General features: G+C 49.9%; 1 non-coding gene across 1 annotated transcript; it reads right to left on the bottom strand.

Annotated features, from left to right (window-relative positions):
• Positions 1–5857: 5857 nt before the first annotated feature.
• On the bottom strand, positions 5858–5929 carry TRNAT-CGU (transfer RNA threonine (anticodon CGU)). Its single transcript has one exon. It is a non-coding gene; the product is annotated as a tRNA-Thr (tRNA).
• Positions 5930–6343: the final 414 nt, after the last annotated feature.

Here is a 6343-nt window from a genome sequence, read left to right as displayed (position 1 = left end):
TCTGTAATATGGCAAGATACAATCTAAAAATAAGTCATGCCTGACTTATGGTACGGTGGCCAGCATCTCTAATAGTTATCCACACCACATTACATTAATATCACACATTTGTCAGCCCTGCAGACCGAGTTCATCTGTGAAAGGGTTATGTGTATATGTTCCAGACAAGGATTGCCTGCCCATTAGAAGGACTCTAGCCTTGGTGGATTGCCTCTCTTTGTTCCTTTGTAAGGGCAGGTAACACTGTTTCCCCAGGGACAGCCACTCCAGGGGAAGCTGGCCTGGGAACAGGAATCAAAGAGCACACCAGTTCACAAAGGGCTAGACAGCAGTGGGATTAGTGTAGCCAGGGAAACATCTGCACAGTGGAGGACAGCTTCCATCATTTTATTTCTCTCTGCCTTTCTCTCTCTCCTTCACGTCCCCTCCAATTCCTCTAGAGCAAAGCACGTTAGGTGTGATGTCAAAAGAGCAAAGTCCAAGTCTTTCAAGAACAGGGATTGGACCACTTAGATGGGATAGCTTTAGTCCAATCATCTGCAGATGTTTACCGTTAAAAGAAGGGGTCTCTCACCACTTCTTTGAATCATCTCTGAAATCCAAATTTGGAAGAAGATTTTGTTGCACCCTGCTGAGAGAGCAGTCCTTTCTAATATCCACTAGTTGGGAGGTGAAGGCAGGTGTTCCAAGGCAGAGGCAAGCTCTGTCCTAGAACCAGCCACTGTTCCATTGGGGGTGAACTCTGCTGCTGGACCAAGACCTGCATTTCTGCCAGTCACCCTGTTGCCTAGCATCTCACTGTGTTACAGGGTATTTGAAGGTATGTGCCAGCCTCCCCCATGTTTGGGAGCCAGAGAAAAGGACTAACCTTGGCCCTTGAGACCCTTGAATGGGACTCACAGCTGCTAAAAGCTTGAATAGCCAAGATCCCTGTGCTTTCCACAGTGAGCTGTGATACAAGTGTGTTTGACGCTGAGTGAACCTCCAGGACCTTTCAAGGCTACCTTTGGCATTCATCGTTCTCCAAACTGTCATCTGCTGTTTGACTCTGTTTGTTGCCGCGCCACGCCAGCTGAAGCGCGTTGTTTCCTCGGCTCGAACCAACAAAGTATTGCTGACTTGATTTCTCGAAACTGTTGAAAGCACCAGCTTCATAATCGCCACACCTGTAAGTTGATCAATGTGACACCAGTGTCTCCCGAACAGCGACCTCTGAGCCTATGCATCGAACCGACTCACCTGCGCATCCAGGTACCAGCTCGATCACCAACCAAACCTGGTGACTGTCCGATCTGCACAGTTTGATTAGACGCTTTGAGACCGCCGCAATCTTTCGTTTGACTCTGACTCAAAGCCAGTTTACCGCTGGACCATAGTGACTTCCGCATCCTCGATCCGAGACGAACCAGCGTTTGATGCTGAGAAGCCTTGTTCGACTGCCAAGACCTTGGCAAAGGTATTACTGATTGATATCCACCCCCAGTGGTCCATCTGTGGGCCCCTGAGGCTGGCTAGGTAATTGTAATCCCTTTATCTCCCTCAAGAAATATCCTTTTAGAACATTTTACTCTTTTAATTGCCTTTTCTCTGTCTCAATACTCAGATTGCTGCATCTATTTTATCGTGCATATTCTGTGTTTCTTCGACAAGGGTGGGTTTTTACAGAGTTTTCTAGTTAGTTGGTGTTGAACAGGGTATGTTTGATGAAAGTATATTTGTTATAGAACCCTGATTGGACATTCCTTTATTGTGTACTGTTATACTTCACTGTTTGGGTCTTCTGTGCTTCATATTTGCCTAAATTGTAATGACTGGGCTGACGGGCAGGGCCGTAAGGATTAGTCACATTACATCTTCATTACACTGAGGCCCCTCGCCGCTTTCCTCATCACAGTCTCTATTACTGCTAATGTTCTTATACCGCAGGGCAGTCATTGGGCCGGAACAAGACGGAGCGCACTCTTGAAAGGTTTGTCTGCTGGAGCGATGCTCTCTCCCCGGGCACACGGGCCCGCACAGGAAACTCACTGATCTGCCTTGAAACCAATTTCCCGCACAAACTCGCTTCAACTGCTTTCAGAAGACTCAGCACGGGAGGCTGAACACAGAAACAGCCAAAGCCACATAGCGGGGAGATCCCCATTTGACACCCCCACCTCCTTAGGTCAGAATAATAGCACATTGAAATGAATACACAGACAACTTTTATAAAGTTCTTTGGAAAACACAAGGTCACAGTTTATTTGGAGCAAGACAACTTGGGACGGTCCCAGCCACATCACACAAAACAGTCAGATACGGCTGAACCATGTCACCTCTTTAGCCACTGGCCAAACAGTCAGATACGGGTGAACCATGTCACCTCTTTAGCCACTGGCCAAACTGACAAAAACTGCTGGTTATTCCAGCTACACTGGTACTACCAGCAGGACACTCAGGGGCACTGACCAGGAGATTGTTGGCCTAAAGGCCTAAGTAAGGGAGTCAGTGCCCGTCGAGGGATCGGCTCGAGCCCGGCCAATCCCGAGCCGCTGCAGCTGCAGCATGAAGTCCCTCATTGGCTAGGACCGCCCCGATACTCCGCCTGTAACAAGAGAAGAGAATTAGGAACAACTCATACAACACACTAAACTTATCTTATCACTAATTAACTCTGTTCACCTTATCACTCCTATTGATGATGCGAAAGCCTCACCCTGATCCTACTCTACTACCGGTCTGCACGTATTAACTCCCAGTTACTACCAGTAGGACACTGTCCCATATATGCCACTGGCACAAGCTGACAATGCTTCTGGTTACTACCAGGAGAACACTGATTACTACCAGTAGGACACTGTCCCATATGTGCCACTGGCACAAGCTGACAGCGCTTTTGGTTACACTCCAAATCTTACCGACCTTCAACTTGTTTGCCCCAACACTTTACTATCAGGCGTGGGTGGGTGGGGATTAACACCAGGCGGGAGCTGCAGGGCAAAAGACTGATGGCCTGCCGCTCCCGCCCTTATAAGTGTCCCCGGGGAGATCTGACCGGAAGCCAGGTCCCCGGGGACACCTCTTCCGCCTCGCTGAGGTGGGAGGAAGAGGAGAGGCATGCCCAGCAACCGAAAGGGGGTGGCCAGAGGGGACAGCCCGCTATGTAGGCTGTCCCTCTAGCGCCCCCTGCGGGGGCCGGTCAGCCTCTTAGCGGGGAGATCCCCATTGGACACCCCCACCTCCTTAGGTCAGAATAATAGCACATTGAAATGAATACACAGACAACTTTTATAAAGTTCTTTGGAAAACACAAGGTCACAGTTTATTTGGAGCAAGACAACTTGGGACGGTCCCAGCCACATCACAAAAAACTGTCAGATACGGCTGAACCATGTCACCTCTTTAGCCACTGGCCAAACAGTCAGATACGGGTGAACCATGTCACCTCTTTAGCCACTGGCCAAACTGACAAAAACTGCTGGTTATTCCAGCTACACTGGTACTACCAGCAGGACACTCAGGGGCACTGACCAGGAGATTGTTGGCCTAAAGGCCTAAGTAAGGGAGTCAGTGCCCGTCGAGGGATCGGCTCGAGCCCGGCCAATCCCGAGCCGCTGCAGCTGCAGCGTGAAGTCCCTCATTGGCTAGGACCGCCCCGATACTCCGCCACGCTTTGATGGTGGCTCCCGCTGCCATCAATGCCCCCAAACCTTAGGACCTTACTTCTCCTTAAAACTTTCCTAAACATCTACATTGTTACCATATTCACCATTGGTTTACTGCAACCAGCCCTCCTTAGCTCACCCAGGCGGCTACTACCAGGAGAACACTGGTTACTACCAATAGGACACTGTCCCATATATGCCACTGGCACAAGCTGACAACGCTTCTGGGTACTACCCGGGAACACTGGTTACTACTAATAGGACACTGTCCCATATATGCCACTGGCTTAAGCTGACAACGTTTTTGGTTACACTCAAAATCTTCCCGACCTTTGACTTGTTTGCCCCAAGACTTTACTTATCAGGCGTGGGTGGGTGGGGATTCACACCAGGTAACTCGTGCTCCACTATGCGCAACGTCACCTGTATTTGTGTGGGCAAACGTCCGCGACCTAACTTGGCCGGATTGTTGCCCCCCAAATGACTTAATAACCGCCTTGGTGCCCGCCTCCCCTAGAGTCACCAGTGAATAGCAGGCAGCAAGGAATGCCACCTCATTCCAGGAGTGCCGGCCACACACACACTTTTTCACATGTGTCACAAATGAGTGGCCGATCAACCACACTGCGTCATCTGCGGGGGAAAAACATACCACACCATACGTTTTTTGATCCCCCAGGATCCAACCCGCCCAACTACCCAGCCTGGCCCTTGAGTGCTCTTGGTATCTAGTATTCTTCTGGGAATGCACTGTGCTGGGGGCAGACATACAGTCAATAACGGCCTGACTCCCACCTCCATGATCGCCAGGGGAGACATGCCCCGCCGAAAGGCTGTGGTGGCTGTGCCTATCCTAAAACTATGTGTGGACCATCCTTCAGCCTGGATGCCCACGGCCCTCAAAGCCGTTGCCAGCACTTTCGGAATTGGAATACAGAAAGAGGGGGGGGAGTGCCGGCGTGAATTGGCAGGGGGCCAGCACTCGTGGCTCTTAATTGTATAAAGAGCTTAACAAAGGTGAACCGGGCACATTCCGCAAGGGGGGGCCCATGTAAGACTATGTTATAACCTTTTCCTTGCTGGTCCGTTTTGCTTTTCCTTAATAATATACTGACACCTTCACCTGCGTCTTTGTGGAACAGCGTTACATCCCCAAAAGCAAAGGCCCTCCCAGATATGTCAATCTTGGATGCAGAAACTAGCTCACTAATCCTAACTGCCCCAAAAAAGGCCCATGCGAATCCCTACCTGAATAGCGCCGTTTCGTATTCACTGAAGCATATGCTAGGTAACGTGGCCAACAATTTTACCAATACCCCAAAGTCAATTGGTTTTCGCACAACTTTAGACCTTGGCTCCAGACGGGCCCAGCCTTTTAATGCAGAGCGCACCAAAAAACCCTTCGTGGGATCGCCTTTCCCCTCCAATTTGGAGTGGAAGGCAACCGCAGCCAAATGATGCTGCCCAACTCTTTGACCTGCCTTCTGTGTGTGCCCAAACCACAAAAGTGCGTACCTGTTCCTCAGCCGTCTGTTTCTCACCATGCAAATAAGAGATCACGCTCTTGAACTTACTATAACCTTGCTGGTATCTGCATCTTACTCAGGGCGTGAGTGAGCGCTCACTCAACTCAGCGAGTGCCCTGTCAGCCTTTAAGCCTGAAACAGTATTGTCCCACAAAAGGTTCTCTAATCTTTGATCTTAAAATTATGCTGTATGGCTGCAGCACTAAGATCCATCTGTCAAACCTTACATTTCAAAATCCACTTCCATCTCTTTTGAAAGCCCCGGCTCTGGCCGAAAGTACAAGCGAAGGGAGGCAAAGATAAGCTAACTTGCCCCGCCCGTGCCCATGCGGCAAACCTTTAAGTAGGCACTCTACAGTAACGCAAAAAGAGCCACGCCGATCTATGAAGCATTACAAGGTCAGCAGCGAACCCCGGGGCAACACGGTAAACTTATGCCCGCCTGACAAGAGGCATTCCATTACATTGTCGGGGGGGGGGCATAGTTAGAAATACAGCGTAATCACGACCAGACAAGGAAATTACGCTGAAATATGAGACTTGCCCGCGAAAAACCACACTTGGGACACCAGTCCCACGTGCTTGGGATGTAACGCTGCCCGTTGCCTGTCAATGTGCATGCTTCCAAAACTGTTTCTTCACGACCAGAAACCAAGCGTGTTAGCTGCCGTCCTGCAAAATGCAGAAAGGCACGGATGGGGGTCGAACCCACGATCTTCAGTTTACGAGACCGACGCCTTACCACTTGGCCACCGCGCCTCTAAAGTATGCTGAAGTGACAACACGTGGCGCAGGGGCATTATTCTTTCGGCCCCTTGCCGTACGTCGACCAGCCCTTCCTACCCCCCAAAAGACATCCCATGCAGGGCTTGCAATGCTCCCATTTAAGGAGCCCCCTTACAGTATAGCCAGTGTCCGCCCTGCGGACTGATGCAACTTTACCTGAAAAAAGGGCAACCATAGGGTACAATTCATTGTATGGAGTGGGGAATCATGTAATATAAATGCGGAGCAACGTAACGGCCGCACTCTACAATTTAATCAAATAAACATCACCTGCCAAAAAACGTCAATGCCCAAGAATAGCAGATGCACATACTCAGAATATGAAACACACATAATGGAAACTTTTCGAATTCGTATCTAAACGTTTGTTTGCACGGCGCGGAGGCC

The sequence above is a fragment of the Ambystoma mexicanum genome, chromosome 2p, assembly GCF_040938575.1.
Source record: "Ambystoma mexicanum isolate Mex_15411 chromosome 2p, UKY_AmexF1_1, whole genome shotgun sequence".
NCBI lineage: Eukaryota > Metazoa > Chordata > Amphibia > Caudata > Ambystomatidae > Ambystoma > Ambystoma mexicanum.
The sequence above is the reverse complement of the archived record's forward strand: the minus strand, read 5'-3'. Positions and strand labels throughout refer to the sequence as shown.